This window comes from Thalassophryne amazonica, chromosome 15 (assembly GCF_902500255.1).
Source record: "Thalassophryne amazonica chromosome 15, fThaAma1.1, whole genome shotgun sequence".
Lineage (NCBI taxonomy): Eukaryota > Metazoa > Chordata > Actinopteri > Batrachoidiformes > Batrachoididae > Thalassophryne > Thalassophryne amazonica.
The window spans coordinates 13870297-13894536 of NC_047117.1; the positions used below are offsets into that span (position 1 = coordinate 13870297).

Below are 24240 nucleotides of genomic sequence, written 5' to 3' on the forward strand. Positions count from 1 at the left end.
GAAACTTGGTCCAGATATTCAAGTGTGAAAACACCCTAAGTCACTATGTGGTAACAACAGGCCTTGCTGGATGTCTGCTCCCCATGTGTGATGTCCAAATTATTGCAAATGAAAGAACAGAAACAGAACTTTGGGGTTATTACATGAATGATTCTGGACTTTGCGATTGGAAGGTAGTTCATAAGGTATATTAGATGTTGAGAAACAAAATCCAAAAACTTCTCGGGCAGTGACTGAGCTGTTGGAGGTACCCTCAGTGATACATCCTTGTATTTAGAAATGTGCTGTGAGTTTAATCTCATATGTGATCAATAAGCTGCCCTTTTAACTGGCTCTGTGTTGTAAACAACAAATTACATAAATTGTCATGCTGGAAACTAGAAAACCCTTCATGCTGTGAACAGATGCTGAATTACCACTGAATATCATTTGATATATGTATATTTCTCTACAAGCACTTTTACCTACATTTGTACTTGTACTTACTGCTCTATTTTTCTATTACTTTTATCTCCTTTTTCCCTGTCTTTGTCTCTCTCACTCGCTTTGTCAGGGCCAGATGGTGAAGTGTTTTTCCCTCTGAGGGAGAAAGAAACTTCTTAACATGGAGGAAGAGGAGTGGAACTGACACCAGCATGGTACGTCTTTGACACAAGCTTCACTCAAAGCTCCTTTTTCTTCCTTCTCTTTGCCCGTTTGCCTCTCCTACCTGCTCTACTCTAGCTCTCTCCCAGTAAAACATGTGAAGAACATAGACAGTGTTTACCCCGAGGCGTGCGCCTTTCCACTCAGCACATATGGCTGCCTCTCAGTAGGCGAGGTGGGGGGTTGGAAACACAACGCATGTGTGCAAAAGTAATCACTTAATGTCTCTGTCAATTATGTGGCGTCGCACGATAGATTCACTGTCTAACTACTTGTGTCAACATTATGTAGACCAGTGTAACCACAGATGTCATGACGATCTCCCGATGAACTCACTGCAAACATACGAACACAACAAATGATCTGCATTTTGCATACTGATTAAAAGACTATGCAAAGACGATTGTCTTTGGGCATGACACATGGCTTAAAATGTGTCTCGCTAAACAACTTCAATAGGAAGGAAATGGATTATCACACACTACAGCTGAGGCAAAAGCATCTGGGGGAAAACAAAAAAATCACATTTCGCTCGTACTTGTTTGCACACGTGACATGATTGATGTGACACATTGAAGTCACTATAGCTACCACTCCCTCAAGTCCTGCAACTTTGTCAAACACTTCCCTAACTATGACTGATTGGGTGGAATGCTTGTCGAAGTAATTGGCTTCTTAGACAATTGCGAAGTAGGACAGTGTCTGTAGAGAGTACTTGTTCCAGAGAATGCCTCCCTTTTGCTTATATCCCAATTACAATGAGTGAGTGTACTGGTGGTAGTGCTGCAAACTATCCAGATTAACAGAAGTTGGAACTTGCCAACTACCTTTGTTTCAAGTTATTACAGGACAAGTCAATACTTAGACTGAATGGACTGTCAGCTAAAATGGACTTCCAGTACTTCTTCCTTTTGTGATATCATTTTCAGGTGTTTTTAGGATTTATTCCTCCACCAAAAAGTAAATGTACTGTTTCGTTAGACAGTTGGAAGGATTACTCAAACACCAATAAACCAATATACACCAAGCTTGTTGATAATGCAGGGGTGGTGGCCAAGTGGTTAATGCACTTGGTTTCAGTTCAGAAGGTTCAGGGGTTCAAATCCCACCCCTGCCACATTTTTCCATGTAATGTGGAGTTGCGTCAGGAAGGGCATCCGGCATAAAACCTGTGCCAATTCAACATGCAGATCCACCTTGGATTTGCTGTGGCAACCCCGAAAGCAAACAAGGGAGCAGCCGAAGGGACTTACTTACACCAAGCTTGTTGAGAAGGGCGGGTCAATACCCTGAAGTCTCCCTTTGGGGTAGTTGTGCAAGAAAAGACAGTAAAACTGAATTTAGAGCACACATTTAAATTCTGAAAAGGGGATGTTCATATAAATCTTGAGTGAGGACAAGAATCATCTTTATTGTTGTGCATATGTTCTTCTTGGTAACCACAGTTCTTTCAGATGGATGCACAAGGAATACTTGGAAGAAATCCGTGAATATCACTAATGTGCATAATGCTTGCAAGCATACAGTCAGATCCATATGGAATTGGACGGTGACGATTGCTAATTTTGAGGCCAACAGGCTGAGGCTGCGTAGGTCACCATCAGTGTGCAAAATAATAAAGAATTGGAATCTATCTAAGAACTGGAATCTCTCTCTCTCTCTCTCTCTCTCTCTCTCTCTCTCTCTCTCTCTCTATATATATATATATATATATATATATATGCACCCTAATATATATATATATATATATATATATATATATATATATATATATATATATATATATATATATATATATATATATATATATATATATATATATTAGGGTGCATCAAATTTGAATATTTCCAAATAACAGTTTGGCTGGCATTGCACTTTGCCCCATTTAACATAAAAATGATTTTGCAAAGTTTTGAGGAATTCCGTTGAGATTTATGGGTGCCACCTAACACATGAACTTTTGTGAAATTTTGAAAAATGTGCAGTTTTTAGTCTAATTGCCAAAAGGTTGACCTGGAAATGTTGAGTACAGTGAACCTTTATACAGTAACTTTCTGAGTTATCAAAGTAAAAGTCGTTTGTTTGCCCTTTGGGCAACTTGGGCATTTCTCAGAATTCAACTTTCAAGATTCTCCATTCATTTGTCCTGTAGACAAAATGAATGGAGGTCTAGGGACATGTTCATTTGGCCTTACCTTGAGTTTTGTTCAGCAGCGATGGATGTTGGACACACATATAAAGTTTAATTGACTTTATTGTTAAACACAAGGGGCGATACTGACACACTGAACAGAACAAACCCTCTCTAGTGGCTGACTAACATTAGGCACCTAACAAGGCCTAATGGTAAGAGCTGACACGAACTAAACTTCAAACTTAATTGCTCAGTCTGTGCCAGAGTCCATTCCACTGACATCACCAGGGAGAAAGAGAGAGGAAATGGAACCTGAACGCTGAACCTAGCCAGTGTGTCTCCCCCAGATATGTCTCCCCACCCGCCACGCCAGAGTAACCGTCCTATTCAGGGATTAGCTTGCGTTTACAGCAGGGAAGCTTTAGCTGTTGGCTGCGGTCATGTTCAACTCCCTGCAGCACATTCTGCAGGTGCTGCTCCTTCCTGGCCACTGCAACAAAGTCGGACGTGAGCTTGATGCCATGCTCGGCACAGTCATTGCACATACACTGACCTCACTTTTTTTGAAGGCAGCACTGGTCACCCATTCCTTCACATCAAGAGACATAAATGAGAATTGAGAACTTTGAGAACTTTGGCTTGCCAAAGCCAGTGCCAAAGCGTTGCTCAGGGATGTGCATGGGGAGATCAGCGGGCTTGTGCTCCAAGATCACACTGGCAAGTGCACACTTGTCATCCTTGAGCACCTTGCTGCTGAAGAGAGCGAGGGGTAGCATCTCACCTGTCAGGCACCAACGATGCCTCTCCAGTGCTTTGATCACTGATGCTGCAATACCCTCATCTACAGCCTTGTAAGCCTGCAGGTGGTGGTAGAGTGTCAGGTCATTCCAGGCAGCATCTACAGCTTTCTCGCAGGTCAACCACTACTTTGCATAGATGTGTGTAATGAAAATGGCAAATGCCCAAATCTTTGGCACCTGTGCTGTGTGGTGATTGTACCCTGGGGAAGCAACGTGATGTGCTGCTCCATCCAAGCCAGCTTGAGAGTATAGAGCAGCTTGACCATCCATCGTGCCTCGTGGAGCGCTCCTGGTCATTGGATGTTCACTGCAGTCTGCTCTTCACCATCTGCATCCAGAACCACAAGACACAGCTGCACAAAATCACGGTAGTCACCTCACTTGTGGTCAGTCACTTCTTTTGCGCACCTGACAAGTTCAGCACATAACTTGCCCAGGAGTGATTGATCGGTGTTGCCAGGAATGTAGCGGAACCATTGGCTGCTGGATTCTTGTGGTAACAGGTTCCATTTCTCTCTCAGATGTGTGAACAAGGTAACCTCTGGTGAGTGTGATGACACCACCTTCAGGTCTGTGAAAACCTGGTTCAGGAGGACCTCAGCAATGTGGTGCCAACACCCAGACCAAAGCAGTGGTCGGCCCAGTGAGAGCTGTATGGCAATACAGGCTGCTGTGAGATGGCTGGTGTTTGGCGCAGTGGTGTCAAATGCCATGCTGACAACCTGGTCAGCGCAACACCAGTCCTGCAGCAACTTGCATGTCAACCGGCAATGATCACTCCACATGCCTTATTGGTCTGCTTCTTATACACCGGGACACCAAGAAGCTTCAGCCGCTCTGCATCTCCAACCCCCACTGTAAGACGCTCCTCCACATTGCTGAGCATCGGTCTTAACTTGCTGTCCCAGTGTAGGGTGCACAATGAAGGTGGTGGCCAGTACCACCCCTTGTGTTTAACAATAAAGTCAATTAAACTTTATATGTGTCCAACATCCATCACTGCTGCACAAAACACAGGGTAAGACCACGTGAACATGTCCCACTGACCTCCATTGGAGGTTCAGGTTGAGATTCTGTATTTTGCGTTCAGGGCAACCATAACCATTTCATAACAACAAAGAATGATTCATGGAGATGTACAACTTCCATCAGATAAATATTCTTATTTAAAACAAGAGTGGTCTGATGGAGATACAGGGTTTTGCACCTGAACTCTTCATATATATATATATATATATATATATATATATATATATATATATATTCTGTGCATTTTCTAGTGCATGTTGCTGTGAATTCAAATTTTCGGTGAATTTGTCTCCATTTGAGAAGAATGGACTTCTCAAACTTTTCAGCATTTTGCATCTAAATGCTTCACTTTAGTGTTGACTTTCAATTTTAATTTAAGAGGTTTAACAAAATATCACATTAACCAATTAGGAATTAAAAGCCATTTTTCAGCCAATAGACTGGTAATCCTTGATTCGCACCATATGACCCCTTTATCTTAGTTCATCAAGAACCTATTTATTTTCAGATCTGCTCCTTGAAAACTAAAAACCTGGATGAAATAGTTAATGAATAAAAATGTGTGGATTCATTAACAAGCAGGGCGTGACTTGGTGGTGGAGCGGGGGAGTCTAAGGGGATGTTCCCTCAGAAATGTTTTAATTTTTAGGTGCCATTTCACCACAAAATACACCAGAGAAAAGAAACTTTATAACCTGTTTTTAATAATTTGAACTTATATTGTACAGTCTTGAATGTGATACCCAAAGAACCACTTTTTGTGCTATTTACCAGCATTTCTTTTCTGGGTGTAGAGCCTGGCCAGGAATAAGCACAAAGAAACAAATGTGATTAAAAATATTTATTTTACAACCAAAACTCAGAACACAAGAAACCATTTTCACAACCTGTCAAAAGACTCAAATGGTTGAGACAAAAATGGGTTGAGTGTTTCAGACCTCTGTTGCGGTTGGTGTAACGGATCGCAGCTTTCAGCCAAATGCAGTCCAGTTTATACATTTGACCCACACATCACAGAATGTTTCAACCTGCTCTCTGTCTGAAGCAAATATTTAATTATTAAAACTCCTGCTTGTGCCTCTCCCATTCCACACGAACTGTGATACACAAGTTCCCAGTATTGGTGTGATAAGTTATCATCACAAAACCTCACTAAGTCAAACAACTGTAAACATCGGGTAATCTTATTGCTGCACTCACCAAGCATAAGTCAGCCTGAGAGAGAGAGAGAGACCATTTGGCTGCCCCACTGATAAGACACATCTTTACAACAATCACAACCACAAAACAGATGACAATCAGAACGTATCCCTGCCATTTGACTGTCACCAGGACAAGTGCTGATTTTTGTGATGTCACAGAGACAAGTCTTAAAAAATTTCCCATCATGCAATCTTAAAAAACACATAAAAGAATCACATGAAGCCTGGAGACGCATGCAGTCAGCAGCTTTGCTTTACATTGAAACATCACTTTGGTTATGCAGATATTTACATTATTAATGAAGATGTTATTTTGGTATGCTTATGTTTGTTGTTCATTAACATGCTCCCATCTAACATTAATATTTCATGGATGTATGAAAAGCTTTGTAAGTGGAAAAAAAAAAAAATCTAATTACATGAATGGCTGCTGTGAAAAATCACACACGCATCATTTCCCTCCATCAGTGACACAAATCCTTTAAAGTTACAGCTCTCTGGTCTGCATGTGAACAACAGCTACGATTATCATTATCATAACTTTCATCATTATCATCACCACTGTCATTATGATCATCATTGACACTTGATAATATAATCAATATAATCACAGTCAACAAGTCATATTTGTAAATGTGACAATAAACAGTCCATGTCTTGCAAATAAAAAAAAAAGCTTGCAAACATAGAGAATACTAATATAACTGACAGGATATGTAACAGTTTAATTTGATAATATACCTACTGCATATTCACACAACACACCCAAACACAGATGCTTTGCAAAGCACAACACAACAGAAGAAATTGCAACACAAAAAGAGGTTTCTGTCCAGAGGACTTTAATTGACTTCTACTGCTCAAAGCATTCCAAGTACAGTGGTAAAATGTGAAACTAATGCTCGCTTAGTAAGTAAGTAAGTCCCTTTGGCTTTTCTGTTTTTGACTTTGGGTCACCACAGCAGATCCGAGATGCATCAGCGTGTTGATGCAAAACACCCCTGCCCATTCTCCATGGGCAGGGGTGTTTTTCTCCAGAGGGCGCCCTGCCTGAAGTGCGGGCTTCAGGCACGAGAGGGTGCCGGAGCAACCAGGAGTGACAGCTGTCACTCATCAACAAGCACCAGCTGTCACTCATCATCATCACAACCACATCTCCATAAAAGCCGGGCAGCATCTTCACCTCACTGCCGAGAAATCGTATACCAATCAGATAAACACTCACCCGTGGTTTTGTGTCATACAACTTTCTGAACATTTGCAGGCATACCTGTTTGACTGGTCAGCAGCTGGAAGCTGGGAGGAGACGACGTCTTCGCTCCTCGGATAAGTAGTCCTTCAGGCGCTGCATGTTTTTGTTCCTGTGTGACTGTGCTTGAGAGGTGGAGGCGTTTCCCACCCTTTCTGACTGTTTGCTGGGTGTTCACGCACCCACCATCACCTGTCTGTTCTTCCTGCCAGCAGCACCCGATCTGACAGCCGGAGGCAGTGGCCACCTGGGGACCCAGCGCTTGGTGGCTCCGGGGTGCTTCAGATCCAGTGGCAGTGGAAAGCGTGTGGGATCCGGCTCTTTTCTGGACGGGCGTCTTCTATCCTCGAGCCTGCCCACACGTCACCGTGACTTATTGACTGTTGATCTCATTTGTGTTGTCTGTTGCGCACATTCACAACATTAAATTGTTATATTTTGGCTTATTCCATTGTCCGTTCATTTGCGCCCCCTGTTGTGGGTCCGTGTCCCTACACTTTCACAACAGTTCCTGTTTATGAACGCAGAGAGCTAGAAAACACTTGCGGTTCACAGCTCAAAGCACAGAAGCGCTGGTAAGAAGACAAGAAGTTACACTGTTGACAAAAACAGTATGCAAGCAGCTCAAAAGTCAGTATTTTTATTTATTTATTTGTGCATTTGTTTTGTGTTTGTGAACACAATATGGGTAAGCTGCAGCTCCGTTAACGGTTTATAAATATATAATATAGAGATAAACTGTCACTTCTAATAATGCAATTGACTGCTTTTGATAAAGATAATGACAGTGTTTTGGGTTTTATTTTATATTTATTTATTTTTTGTGTGTTCGTTTTGTGTTTGTGATGGCCTTTGAATTTACCCAGCAGCCCCTGCGGGGTTTAAACTTGAAACTGGCTTATCAGTAGCCGACATTGTAATCTGAGTCAATACGAAACGTTAGCGGTTAGTGGTAATGTCCGCTAATTTTTTTAGTGGTTTATCGTTATAAAAGTTAACTTTTCAGTTAGCAGTTTAATGGTTATCAAAGCTAACCTTTATGGTTAGCTGTGCCCACCACTGGGCAGGGGTGGTCTTGAACCAGGTGCCTTCCTCTCTGAGGACAAGCACACTAACTGTTTGGCCACCACTCTGACTAAAAAAAATAAAGCTATCATAAGAGTAAAACTATCAATGATGTAAATAAATAAACACTCAGCTCTGCCAACCAGAGCAGACTATGAGTTAAAATCCAAAGGGCAACAGTCACATTATCAAATCAAACTGTTTACACGTCCTGTAGGTTATATTTGCATTCTCTGTGTCCAGATTTTTTCTCCCAATTTGCAATTTTTGGTGCAACTATTTGTTGAACTGATGCAGGTGTTTATTTGTACTTCTAAGCATTTTCTGCATTTGCTACTTTTGTCCTAATTTTGACATGTTATGACAATGTCATACAGGCTTTTTTACACAATAATCTCTTAAAGAAAACAAATGTTTACAACACAATACAAAATAAATATGCAGTAAACACACACACAAAAAAAGTGCACAAGCAGTTTGCCCCAAGCAGAAGATCCACAGTTTTAGGTTACCTGTGCCTTCTTCTCTATGTACATCTGGAGTTAAATCAGAAAGGGCTTCTGGTGTAAAATTTATGCCAAAAACAATACATGGTGGTGAGCCTGAGCAAAGAATAAGAGAAGCCAATACAAACTTCTCCTTCATTAATACTCACATGCTCCTTTAATGTAACACTTGTACAGTCGGATCGCTATAAAGTGACTATAAATCTGGCAACTGGCTGCAAAAGTGATGATTTAATTGTATTTTATGAGGCAGTAAAATGGTTGAGAAACTATGTAGTCCATTCTCTTAATGTTATATTTTTATTTAGTTTATATTGTGCTGTAGGAATTAGTTTTGAGATTACAGAGCATAAGGTTTTAAATTTTTATGTAAAAATCCTGATTTTTTTTTTTCTTTGTTTAAAGTTTTTAAAGTTTTTTTTAATTTGATTTAATGAATGTATTCATTTTCTATACCCGGTTATTCCAATTAAGAGTCACAGGGCAGGGCGGGGAGGGGGGATTGGGGGCACCCTGGACAAGTCACCAGACTACTGCACATATATAGACAAACAAACACATTCACACACCTACTGTCAATTCAAATTTTCCAATCCACCTAACCTGCATGTCTTTGGAAGTGGGAGGAAGCCGGCGCACCCAGAGGGAACCCACACAAACAAACACGGGGAGAACATGCAAACTCCACACAGAAAGGATCAGGTGGAAGGTGATCAGTAGTGCTAACCACTAAGCCAGGGTGAAAAAAAAACCCATAAAAGCCTGAGGGATGTGTACTTTTCCTAGGCACTGTTCATAAAATTATTATTCTCTTTGTTTAGGCAGTGCCAGCACCAAATTATCAGCAGTGCTCATGAGGAAGCAGTTCTGCTGTTGCCAAGAAGAAACATTCATGAGATCATTTACATTCATAAACACAATCACACATTTAGACACGCAGGAGTCAAACAACAAAGGACATGTACTGGTTTTGAGACAGTTAAGAGATCGCTCCGAATACAACAGGAGACTTCAAAATCTCAGGGCAGCTAAGACCATGCTAAAGGTGTGCTGTCTTATATTTGCAACATCAAGGGAGATCATGAAATAATGGCTCTAGATGTCGAGGCACAAAAAGAAATGTGAGAGAAAACCTCCCTCAGGGACTCAGCAATGTTACATCAGTGCCAAACAAACACACCACATCTGTGCTATGGCAGTAGATGAGAAAGATGGAGACAAGCCAGCAGGGAAATGTGGTCTAACTTTCTGGATCCATTTGTAGGCCTGGCAACACTGTCCATGTCTAGTGGCATGTAGGACATGGGAGACAGATCAATCCATATGTGCACAATAATCCACCAGGAAGAACATGAAATGCAGAAACATCAAAGGTAAAAGTGGTGCATCGATACTAAATGTTCTGGGGTAAAAATGCAAAGGGCATGAACCCATCTGTACTCATTTACCACTAACAAAGTAACTGGATTGAAAGTGGGAATATTGTGGTTACAGTGCAGAAATTTGTATCGGGTCCAATCAAGGCAGTTTTTGGTTCATTGATAGTGGCTTTAATTAAACACAAGTCTCACTGTCGCTGCACAATTCAGATGTTTTTCAAAACCGTATCTAAGCTCTGCTTCACTTCAACAAGGAGGAAGTCCATTTGTGATAGATGCTCCATCTGCTACCCTTCAGACTGGTCAGTCAGATACATGAATATGCAAGTTTTCCTCATCATCTCATCAGTAGTTTTCTCCTACTAACAGGCCTGCATACAGGTATGGGCTGCTTTTTAGGTGAAGGTCCACTTTTGAAGACACATATTAAAGACATTGTTGTATGTAATAATAGTTGTAGTGATATTAATCAAGTTAAGTCAAGTCTGGGAGCATGTACTGGTGCCATGATTCAACGTGTCCATGGTGCCACAGAACCACATCTTTTACTAAATAGATATCTGGTCCATCCCATCTCTCAAAAGAAACCATAATAACAATAAGAATAATAAAGGTTGAAAGTGTCAACAACTAAAATTTCCACCAGCCTTTGATCCATGTTGTTTAATCAGTATTACATATTGCATATAAGCCATCCATCACAACCTCTCAAATGTCGCCATAAGTCTGCCACAGCCAGATGGTACATGGACATTCCCTTGATCTTTTCCAGTTGCTGGGGTCCTCAGTTCTGAGGCACTTGCGTAGGATCATGCCATAATGTCATGGCTGATATTCTGTAACACCGGTACTATGCCTCATCTGATCTCCCTCAGTAAACAATCAATTGATAAAATCTCATTCAAACATCCCAAGGATCCTTTAAAGAGACGAAGTACCAAAGAAGACATCCAATCATCATCTTAGATCACTGGTAGCATCCAAGTCCCACAACCACACAGTAAGAGAGAAAGCGCCTAAAGATGGGCACCATATTTAAAAAAAAAAAAAAAATCTTGTTTAAAAAATTGTTTATTTTATTTAAAAATTGTTTATTTTTCTATTTTGTTAAAAAAAAAACTTTAAGGAGTAGTGATGATTGCAAATGTACGAAGGAGTTTTAGGGCCACATTGAATTAGTTTTTTTTGTTTTTGGACTTCGAGAATAAAGTTGTAATATTACGAGAAAAAGTTGTAATATTACGAGAATAAAGTCATAATATTACGAGAATAAAGTTGTAATTTTACGAGAAAAAAGTCAGAATATTACAAGAAAAAAAGTTGAAATATTATGACTTTATTCTCGTAATATTACGACTTTATTCTCGTAATATTACGACTTTATTCTCATAATATTACGACTTTATTCTTGAAGTCTTAAAAAAAACAAATTCTATGTGGCCCTAAAAGACCATCGTACAAATGAGCCTTTTCTGTGTGGAGTTTTGACCACCAGCTCCAGCTTCATCCTGCACCTGTGTCAGGTTTCTGAAATGTTCCTGCTACACCCGTGCTGTGGATGCCCACTCATCCTAGTGAGGAAGATTAAAATACTGACAATTTTCCCCACTAATAACTTACGTTATACACAGTTGTGTTCAAAATAATAGCAGTGTGTTTAAAAAGTAAGTCAAGTCAAGTAAGCTCAAAATCCTTATACAGTAAAAGGTTTTATTTCTATACACGCAGAGCACTGGGAACTCTGCACAATCTATTCCAAATCAAAACATGAAGAAAAACTTATCAAATTTGTTATTACTTCTGAGAAAGTGGAAAAAAAGGAATATTAGACTGTTTAAAAAATAGTAGTCTGCATTTCTCTTTACAAAGATTTAATGTATAGACTGAAAATGCTTGAACATTTCCTGTGAATCACTGAACTAATATTTACTTGTACAACCACTGTTTTTAAGAACTGCTTCACATTTGTGTTGCATGGAGTCGACCAACCTCTGGTACCTGTGAACAGGTTTGGTAGCCCAAGATGATTGGACTACATTCCAAAGTTTCTCTGCATTTCTTGGTTTTGCCTCAGAAAAAGCATTTTTGATGTCATCACACAGGTTTTCTATTGGATTAATGCTGCATTTACACATAGCATTAACGACAGCAAGCCACGAATGCCACGAAGTATACATTCTTGGTGGCTGATCACGAATGTGATGATTCGGCGCAGAGGTGTCAGGTGTCCTCAGGAACTGCTGTAATATGTTACCATGTACTACGATTAATGCCATGTGTTGCTGGAGATTTATCAGGAACCATTACGCATGGTCAAGAATAATGTTCCACGTTGTTGCGTGCTATTGCGTGTAACAGCGCATTGTTATGTGCTGTCAAGATGTGAATGAGGCGAATTGTCTCCATACACACACACACACACACACACACACACACACAAAACCATGTTCATCCCACCATCAGTTGCTGAACAATTCAGATAGCTCCAGTTTGCTCCTCAAAATCCACAGCAGAAGAACTTTGTGATTGCATGCTTAGTTGGGTTCTGTGCTATGGAGTGGTGCAGAAAGGAGGAGGAGACTGAGAGCCAGATGTGTGGCTTCACGTGGCTCTCGTCTCACTTGTTTTCTGAAACATCAGGCACAGCAGCAGTAGGTGGAACACCTGCAGGAGCGCGCCGAGGAGCGTAGGAACAAGTTGACAACAAGTTGACTTTTAGTCAACTTGGCATCACTGTCCTTCTTCAGCATACAGGGCAATTCTATGGTAATGGAATTACAACAGCAGCAAAATCTGGACATATGGCATCTAACCACTACAGATTAGCTCAGATTGTAATTCTGTTACCGTAGAATTGCCCTGAATGAAACTGAATGCAGTGCAGCAGGGTTTAATTGTGCGCACATCAGAGAAGAACGCTGTCACGCTCTATTAAGGATCACCACTAATCAAGATGGATCAACACGCTCAGTTGTGACCTCCACGACATGAGGCAAAATGAGGATAGTGCGTGATTTTTTTGACAGCCAAAAACATGCTCCATGAAAATCACAAATATAACACACTAACACTCACTATTAAGAAACTTATTCAGATGTGTTAAGTCACATTAGGAAGTCAGGAATGTATCAAGAATGAAATTTGACATTGTAACACATCCTGCCTATGTGTAAATGCAGCATGATTGGGCTGGCCACTCCATAACGTTTATCTTGTTGGTCTGAAACCAAGATGCTGCTCACTTGCTGATGTGTTTGGGGTTGTTGTCTTATTGAAACGCCCCTTTAAGGAGGATTTCCTCTTCGGCATAAGGCAGCATGACCTCTTCAAGCATTCTGATGTATTCAAAGTGATCCATGATCCATGGTATGCGATAAGTAGGCCTGACACCATAGTATGAGAAACATCCCCAAATCATAATGCTTGTGCCACCATGCTTCACAGTGTACTGCTATTTTGAACACAGCTGTACATACTGTTGAAGCATTAATCACTGTGATTACTTTGAGCTTGTCTTGATTGCCTTCAAAGTGCGTTAAAACTCAGGTCGTGCACTGAAACTAACAGGTTTTCTCTGTTTATCTGATGCTACATTAAAATTACCCAAGTATCTGTTATATGAATTGAACTGTCACAAAAAAAGAATTTTTTTTTTCTTTGCAGAGCCCAGAATGATGTGATCTTATTTCTTTTGTGTTTTTGTGCAGTGTCCCCCAAGGCAAAATGTATTTTCTGTACCTGTGATTCCTCCTGCTGGGTTTGTTTGATTCCACTATCACAGTGATCTGGGGAGCAGGGTTGGACATCTTTGGAGGTGTTCACCACTGACTCTGCTGCATCAAAATATATACAAGGCACGAGCAAAACATGACATTTTAAGTCCAGTTGCTGAAATTGTCTGTGGATATAAACGCACCTTCCGATATCTGCAAGGTTTGAAAGAAACCAAAAGGGCCATAAGTGCAAGACTAGATATCCTTCTTAAATAAATTATAGCCTTAGATAACCAGTCTGTTTTCCACTGTGAGCTTCTTTTATTGCTGTTTTGTCTGTGTGTTTCCAGCATCAGTCTGGCTCTGATAAAAGACAAAACAGCCTGTTATTTCATCATTTCACCTGAAATCTTTTTGATATATAATATACCGAAGTCTTCATTATCTAATTACATAATGAAGATTCACAGTGTCTGTGTACTACATCATCTAAAATGATCTCATTCCCAGGTACTGTGAGTGCTGTGCAAGGCGTCGGTAGAGTCTCTGACTTTTCCCAGTGAATTTTGGCGCACATCAGTGATGCATCAATGGATGTACATTAACCCTCATCAGTACACGTCGTGAAACGTACTAATCTGTACACCTGGAGTCCTTGCAGACCCCAACTCGTTTTTTGTTTTTTACCTGAGGCCAAAATATGGCCATCAGGTACTGTGAAGACTTTGCGTCCATCCATCCATCCCTCTGTCCATCTGTCCAGTCCTATTACTGCCAGAGTCTTCAAATTCACAGGGAACATTCTTGGGATACAGACCCTGGACAAGTTCAAAGATGGCTAACCTTGATCTATCTTAGGAGGTCATTCTTTCAACTCACTCTTTCATTGATTACATGCTCATATGGCTGAGGGTATTTTAGCAATGTGTTATATTTTTACCCAAGGCCATCAAATATGGCCATTAGACCTGTTCAAAATGTCAAATGTTACAAAATCTTTTGGGTTATATGTTGCTCTTGTTCCACTAATAAAATAAAAGATCTGTGCCAAATTTTATTCTAATCGGACATTGTTTAGGGTTTCTTCTGTTTTTCTTGTTGCTTAATGCTGACAAATTATACTGTATTTGTTGTCTTTCTACCACCTGATTCTGTTTTTTTTTCTCTCTGTTTGAGGTGTGGCTCCATCCAGAAGTTGGAGTGGATGTCTTCTTCTGTGGGCCTCCCGTCCTGTACACTAGCGTGGACTCCCAAAATTTCCTGTATAGTTGTATTGCTAATTGTGTTGGTAGCATGGCCCAAGCAGAGAGTCACCCCTTTGAGTCTGGTCTGTTTGAGGTTTCTTCCTCAAATAGTCAGAGGCAGTTTTTCCTTACCACTGTCACCTCTGTGCTTGCTCTAGGGGTTGGTAAGGTTAGACCTTATTTGTGTGAAGCACCTTGAGGCAACTTTGTTGTGATGTGGTGCTATATAAAGAAAAAAACTGGAATTAAATTAAATTAAATTTGTCTCATTAATAACTGCAAATGCACAGAGGGTGATCTACAAATATTCCTTGATTTGCACAACATGAACAAATGATGATTTTTCATGTACAAATTGTACATAAGCCAATAGCATCTTAGTAATTAATTAAACAACTGCAAATTATAAATGACACAATGCTCATACAGCCAAGGGTATTTTAGCTTTGCTCTATATTTTAATACTGTTAACTGCTTTTTGATTTTTGTTTGTTTGGGGGGGTTGGGGCTATTCTTACATATGTCTGTAATGTAACTGTGTCGCTTTTTAACCGTTCTGAAAATAAAGCTACTGAGGATCTGAATCAGAAACCGCATTTCATTTTGAAAGAACTTTGAGAATTTTTTCTCTTTTCAAGCAACTTTTCAATACACAATTCAGTACCATCCCCTACTCACTGCAGTTGATCTGATGAAAAAAATCATGAAAACTGCTCTGACAGTGCAGTAGATGTGAAAAATTGACTCAAAGCTTAAAATTTTGCAATACAGTCCACCCAAATACCATTACAAACGGGGGTCCAAATGGATCCCATAAGAAAATTATTAGAGATAAAAAAAAAAGAAATTATTATTGAGCCCACAGTATTTAATCAGATATGATCAGAAGATGTGAAATTGAATAGTGACAATTACATAAAATGTCAGCTGAATAAGTGTAATGCTTCAGAAAATATATATTTAAAAAAATCTATCCTCGGAGTCCACTTGGACCCCATATGTACTGATTAGGGTGAACAAATAAAGGCTACCACACAAACATAAAATATCTTGGGTTTACACAGTACTGTCTGTAATGAAATAGAAGTCAAAGGAAATGTAAGAATCACTGCAGGATTTTTCTTTTTTCTTTTTTAGGGGGTGGGGCTGTGGCATTTCACATATTGTCCCAACTTTCCTGGATTTGGGGTTGTAATTATTGGGTTTTATCAGGCAATAACAGGTTGATATTGTCTACGAGTGAAAAGAATAAAGCCAAAATCTCAATAAAAAAATACAGATTTATTTGGAGTAGAACTCTGAGGGGACACCCCCCCCCCCCCGCACCCCTCCACTGCCCACCCGCCCCATTAAAATAAAGATAACTAATGGTGAATCATTGCTTAAAGTAGTCAACATGTTTCAGTTCCTCAGATATGACAAATGAGACAAATGCCATTAAAATAAATTTTTAGAAAGGAATTTAAAACTGTGAAACACCTGCACTGGTTCAGGCAGCGTTTTGAGACAAGATGCCTTCTGCCTGTCGTATGCATGAAACAGGACAGAACACCTGCAGTGGCCATGAAGCTATTTACACTGGAATTGACTTGGGTCGACAATATCAAGAAAGCCCTTGAGGAGGCTTGGAGGGGGATCATGTCAAGAAGCAGGTTGTAGATTTCAGTAGGAAAGAGTCTGTGTTAAGAAAGAGCGAGCTCCGAGCAGTTTAAGACAGCAGAATTTATCACTGAGATAAAAATGTGAGGAGACAATGCAAACCAGACAGTTGTAGGAAGGTGGTGCACGTGTAAAACGGGGCATAACACATTTACCGATGTGGAACAGGACCAGTAAAATTGTCCACTCCAGAAACACTGATAATGTTTGACAATCATCACAAAAGCACCAGGCAAGAACACAAAATTAGACTTTGTTTCTTTTACCCCTGATGGTGCTACTTCAGGCTACTAAACGCTGCTACGCTGCCACATGCATGTGGCCGCACGCAGGTGACATTCTAAAGCCTCATTTATGCTCAACAATAAATACGGATACAGATAAGGGTGCATTCTGCATTCATTTTGTCTGGGCTTGTGCCATTTTTAGGGGAGGCGATGGTCTAGTGGTTAAGCGTTGGGCTTGAGACAAGAGGATCTTTGGTTCAAATCCCAGCCTGACTGGAAAATCACTAAGAGTCCTTGGGCAGGGTCCTTAATCCCCTAGTTGCTCCCAGTGTGTAGTGAGAACCTTGTATGGCAGCACCCTCACATCAGGGTGAATGTGAGGCATCATTGTAAAGCGCTTTGAGCATCTGATGCAGATGGAAAAGTGCAATATAAATGCAGTCCATTTACCATTTCTAAAAACTTACAAGGTGCAAGTAAAATGGAAATCGAGGGGCCAGTGTAACCAATCAGTCAAGAGAGACACAACTCTGTGTCTCACTCAACCAATAGGCTATTGGCCAGTTGGCAATTTCCTCCATTTCATATATACGCGTGTATATATGTTCTCCACTCAGATTGCAATAGCCAATCATAGATTAGCCTTTCTGTCCATCATTTACCTGTATTTTGGCATGCTTGGCACCAGAAAGTTATGTTGGATCCAAAAGGATCCAAAAAGGCTAGGACCAAAAAGTTATATCGGATTGGTTCCCACTGACCAATAGCGTTATAGCTTACTGCCAACAGCTAGCCAATCAGAGCGTGGCATATGAAGGTCAGGAACTAGCTGACAGACACTGGTTGAAAAAATGGCAACAAACATGTCAACAACAGCAGAAAATCATCTGCCAACAAGGTTTGCTGAGTTCACAGAGGAGGAACTGGTGGAAATATTGAACTCCAAGGATGCCAAAAACACTAAGAAGGTAGACAAGCACGCTACTGACGTTTTAGAAGCATTCATCGCATCAGAATCAATCATATGCTGTTCACAACAAAATAAATTGATCTAATTTACTTAACTCTTTGTTGTTTGCTTAATTTGGGAGGGGGTGGAGAACATAATATAACATAACAATTGAGAAACAATTGATAAAAGTTATATTGGACTCAGCTACGCCTCATCCAATATAACTTTTCTTCATCCAATATTTCTCTATGATGGAGTCCTTACCATCCATTATTTGTATTTTATATATATATATATATATATATATATATATATATATATATATATATATATATATATATATATATATATATATATATATATATATATATATATATATATATATATATCCCTGTGTGCACAGGGAGCTGTGCACACATGGAGCTGTGCGCACTGTACTCAGAATCATTCATTGCTCTCTCCAAAACAGAAAACATACTGCATTGTATTTTAATTTTAGCTTCAACTGTAGCCTGGCATAAAAATAACTGAGCAGTCAAATCCACATTTAAGCAGAAATTATTAATTTGAAGAGCCACTAATGAAATAAAACAAACAAACAAAAACAAAGCAGTCTGTAAAATTCAAATAAAAGACACATATTACTCCCATAAACACAAATTGCATCTAGTGACTCAGGTTCCGTAGATCATGATGTGACCCAATGTCAGTTTATAAAACATTCTCAGTTTCAAATGCTCACAGTGTTCTACAATGCTACTTTTACCACCGATTACACCTATTTTCAAGCCTTGATAGGGTATTTGTTTTTTTGTTTTTGTTTTTGTTCATTTGTTTTTTGTTTGTTTGTTTGTTTGTTTGTTTGGGTTTGTTTTTTTTTGTTTTTTTTTTTGTGGTTATGTGGGCAGAAATAAATGTACACAATCAGAAGTCAGATACTGGTAATAGGAGCCCAGCTTAACTGTGAAAGCTGCAGTTCACCAAAACATCTGATTTTGTTGTTTAGAACCTTTGAGATTTTACTTTTCTTAAATGTCAAGTGAAACAAATCTGTATTTCTTTAACCCTTCAATATCCTCACCTTTTTCAATAGAATGTAGTAGATATCAATATGCTCCATCAAACGTTTGACTTGACCTTTAAAGGGTTAATGAGTTCGACTATCACCTCATAATTTAGGGAGGTCAGAGTCAGTGCATATTTGATGCTTTCCCAAAGAGTGCAGCAGTGACCTGAACTGGTTTATTTGTTCATGTTTAATGAGTCTAAAAGAGGAAATTGACTCAGAAAGGTGGCCAAGTGCCACTTAAAGAGCGAAGATGCTGAGTGCCACTAACAGATTTACAGGTGGCGACAGACAAAAGATCAGACGGTCCAGAGACACAGATATTATAGTGGAGTACATTATGTTGGTGACCATGCAATAAATTTTCACCCAAGTTTATTTCCAGGTTTATTGTCTGGAGGTCTTTCCTTTTATGTTTGTATGATATTCCATTGGCTTTTGAATATTCAAGCTGGCATTTCTGTAAAGCCAATGTGAAGGAGGGAGCAGGCAACAGCCTCAGAGGGAAAAAAAGTATTCAACTGCACAAATCCCCAAATACATTTAAATTTAAGATTGTAGTCAGATGGGAGTTTATTTTCCAGCTATATAAATGTGTCCAGACAGCCTATGAATTAGTTCCTATATAGGGAATAAATGTGCCGTCAGAAACGTATTTTTCTCTCCCTCTTTTCCTCCCAAACTCACTCCTGGACTCGTGAACGCTCCTTTATGCTCTTTCAACCCTAATGCACAAACGTGCACGACACATGGACGAGCTTTACCCTTGAATGTTCTTTGAAAAGGTTTATAGAATCTTAAAATAGCAGCGTGGTCTCAGAGCACGGGGGATTAAAAAAATAAGAGAGAGTGCAACTATAGAGCCGCTGTGGTGCGACATCACACAAACACAGCGCCACAACCCTGCCGTTGCCATCTCATTGTAGTCCCCAACTCAGGTGTGAGAAAAGAAGGAGAGGGGGGTGGGGGTAATATGAAAGGATCTGGCAAGAGGTGATGGCTCAGGGTGCATACAGCCATCAAGGTGCACATCGTCTCATCATGCAAAGAGTTGGGCAGTTGGACGATTCCATCATTCTTCACTGATGGCTGACCGACACCACGATGTGGAGCCACGACCCTCACCTTGATACATGCCCGTGCAGCAACATTAGCGTGTATTTATTTGTTTTTTGGAGGATATGTACCTTAAGGCAGGTCAGCTGAAGAGTGCACAAATGAAGAATGGCTGCAAGTCTTTGTTTCTACATGAAATATAGAGTGAGTTGTGCAAATGCTGAAACAATCGAGCAATGCAAGTGCGCTCCGGCCAAATGTTTTGCAGGGAGATACTGTACAGCTCAGTGCCCAGTGCGCCATACAATTCCCACACTGAAAAAAAATGAATCTGAGGTCACTGAGAAGAATCCGCCTGCCTGCAGTTAAATGAGATGTGGCCGTCACTTGCACAATATGAAAGGACACGCTGGTACTCTGAGCACCTCTAGTTACATGTCAGCGCTGTGCACACACACACACACACACACACACACACACACACACACACACACACACACACACACACACACACACACACATACATCTTGCCAGATAATATTTCAAAGTAATCAAGGAAAATAACTTTTATCACAATCATGCTCTTGATCATCATTATGCCACTTCTTTCCAGCACTAAATAACTATTCTAATTCAATTTTAATAACCATTAAGGAATGGTAAAAAACTGATAAAATAGCCTTAATCTGACTTTGATCAATCCTGCAGGTACATTGAGCCTGTGGATGGGTACAAGTAATTTGATTTGGGTGAGAATCGGTCAACAATCAAGGTACTATATCAGAAAATGGGCCATTTCACGGAAATGAGTACAGATATTTGTACTTGTATTTTATACAACAGCTGAGTGGATCCTTGTCATTTGATTGGTGCTTTGTATGTCACGTGACATGGATTATTTGTCCCACTTGTGTTGCATTGAATTTAGCGTGCAAATATGGTTCCATTTACCGTGCAAATTTGGTTCCATTGTACCACTGTATGCTGTGAACCCCGTTCACGCACACACTAGCAGGAGTGGCATTTAGCTAAACATGGCAGAGTTTGTTTTGCTGACGGATGACTATTGGAACAAGCTAAATGACAGTTCTTCTAACACACACACACACACACACACACACACACACACACACACACACACACACACACACACACACACACACACACACACACACACACACACACACACACACACACACACACACACACACACACACAAACGTCCACTATGCTGTGAGCTTTCTGGAGGCATGAAGAGCTGTTAGGATGATAAATTTCTGACAATTTTTCACTGGACTGAGGAAGTACATAGTCTTTTTGGAAGTATTATGGACTACATCTGTTTTCCAAGTTGACTGAGAACAATTTTGGACTCCTATTTAAAGTTCGTCTTGGACTGCTGATGTCAAAGCACCAGTGACGCACACCAAATTGTAAGTCCCTTTTCTGTTGTTTATAAATTAATATAACATCAAATGACAAGGATCTATTTTAGGCATTATATAAAACAAATAATGAATGTTTTTACATTCTTTCAATGGAACAAATATTTAATTCAGTGAAAGCTGGAACACCAAAATATAAGTCCCTTTTCTGTTGTTTATAAATTAATATCATATCAAATGACTAGGATCTATTTTAGCTGTAATATAAAACAAATAATGAGTGTTTTTACATTCTTTCAATGGAGTGAATATTTAATTCAGTGAAAGCTGGAACACCAAAATGTAAGTCCCTTTCTGTTGTTTATAAATTAATATAATAATAATGACAAGGATCTATTGTAGCTGTAATATAAAACAAATAATTAGTGTTTTTTGTTTTGTTTTTTTGCATTCTTTCAATGGAACAAATATTTAATTCAGTTCATTGAATGGTGCATTCCAGTGTTACCCTCATGAAATATTTGTACCATTGAACTCATAAACATTCATTTTTGTATTATATGTTAGTCTTTGAAATGTGAAATATCTTCACAGTTTTGATGTACTTTCACTAGTTTATGAGTAACCCAGTTACCATTCCAACATCTACTGCGAAATCATGACCTCTAAGATGGAGAAATTGAAGAAACAGGAAAATATTAGAGGTCTGGTATTTTTGTGTGCGTGTGTGTGTGTGTGTGTGTGTATTAGAGGTCTGGTATTTTTGTGTGCGTGTGTGTGTGTGTGTGTGTGTGTGTGTGTGTGTGTGTGTGTGTGTGTGTGTGTGTGTGTGTGTGTGTGTGTGTGTGTGTGTGTGTGTGTGTGTGTGTGTGTGTGTGTGTTTGACCTGTGTTGTGCTTCAGGCTGAGCAGAGACGGCTCCTTGTGAGTCTGAGTGATTTGTTAACACAGTGCTTCACCACACCAGTTCAAACACAGGTGCAACAATATTCGGTCCAGCTGAGGTCATTCCCTCATTTCTGCCAAACAGAGAGAAACTTGTTGGCTTCGGGCTCCATCCCGCTGATCCGTCACAGTGTACAGACAGACACAGAACACATCACTGAGGCCCGTGATGGATGCTGAGCAGCTGCAGAAGCTCTGCCGAGGAGAGATTGACATCTCCAGCAGCCGTTTCCAACACACAAACAACAATAACTGAGACTTGCTGCCAACACCGACAGATAAACAGAAAGCAGAAACGCATATAAACAGTTACACAAGTGGGCTACACTGTCAGGAATAATTTTTCAAAGCAATTTGTAATGTGATTAAGCCAGAAAATTGTTGCTTTGCCTTGAAATCAATGTGAAGACAAAAATACTGCAAAACATACAGCGAAATAAGTTTCAAACGAAGTTACACTCCAGTGCACATAATATGATTTCTCCTGAAGTGTCAAGTGGAATTTTATCTTAGATGTTTGACCCAAGTGGCCTTGATGTTTAATCTGAAAGCTAATCAGAGCATCTCATCTCTTCCATCTCATCTCCAGCCTGCCAGACACTTTTGCTGAAGAATCAACCGAACCACGGACTTTCCGAATTTGGAAACTTAAATGAAATCCATAATCCTCTCGTACTTCCCGTAAGTGTGCACAGTGTTGGTACTAATCCAACAGGCGTATTCGCAGCAAACCCAAAGAGAAGAGGCTTCTCTGAATTCAACTGGGATGGTCTACGACTAGCGAGTCGAAGCTGTGGTTTGCTCAGCATGAAACTGCTGTGGGACAGTTTCCCAGGGTGCACCTGAAATAATGAAAAATCTCACAACATGGGGCGCTATTACCAGGGGTGGATCTAGATTCAGGGTTCTTTTTTGTTTGTTTGTTCGTTTGTTTGTTTTTGGGGGGGGGGGGGGCTTGACCTGTTTGGGTGTGCTGAAGGTGTGAAAAGTTTTTAAAATTTATGGCCTTTTCCCTGCATTCTAAGGAAATCTGAGACTGATTTAATTTCTTACTTTTCATACTTGTTCACTTTCTAGTATTTCCAATCTGTAACAAAGCCTCTGTCACTCTGCTTTCAGTTCTCCCTGTTGTCTAAAATCAGCAGGTTCATTTCCACCGCCGTAATTCAACCAACTTTCTACATGTTGCAAACATTACAGGAACGGCCCTGCAGCCAAGAGCCATTGGACTCATGCAGCTACGTAGTCAACTACTAATTCTGCAACAGTTTCTGGTGCAATGTAAATTCTGACCGTGAGTGAACAACTATTTCACCTATTTGATAAATTATACATTGCTAGCGTTGCTGTGCGAGAGTAACAGACTGCTTCTCGAGGAGTACATCAAGGATTAAGAAAGGACAAGTTTCATAAGTCTGGCTTGGCACTTATTGATTGTTGTCGTCTTTTCCAGCACGAGTGACAAGTCAGTTTGGAGCCTCGTCCATCGGATGCAGGGTCATTGAGAAGCACCTACTCCAGAGCAGGGACTTATCTCACAACCCAAAAAAGGCCCAAGGGAAAGAAAGAAAAAAAATCAACTTTGCCTTCAGTTGGAGCATGCACAATAGATCACAAGTTCCTCCGATGGAAGCAGCCTTAATATGGTTATACAAAATTAAAATCAAGGCTACACTGTAGCCAAGTCCAGGTAATCAGCAACATGTAGACTGGAGTTACCCTCCTGATTTATTGAGTTCCCATATTATCTAGAAAATGCACCTTAGGATTTCACAGACAACAAATTACTGTAACACACTGCATGTAAGTGCCTGCTTTTTCGGGGTTTGATGTGTAGAAGCAGAATTATCATGCAAGCCGACGTTAAAGATACGCGATAAGAAATGCCACAGGTTGTAAAGGTCTGGCTCACTTTCTTTTCTGGCCACTAGGCTGTCATTTGGAATCTACCACACCACAACGTTCCTTCTGCAATTCCAACAATC

At 40.0% G+C, this 24240-nt stretch overlaps 1 protein-coding gene across 3 annotated transcripts in view; it reads right to left on the minus strand.

Annotated features, from left to right (window-relative positions):
* Positions 1-24240, minus strand: part of grin2ab (glutamate receptor, ionotropic, N-methyl D-aspartate 2A, b) — a 320679-nt gene that overhangs the window by 207875 nt on the left and 88564 nt on the right. The window lies entirely within an intron of this gene.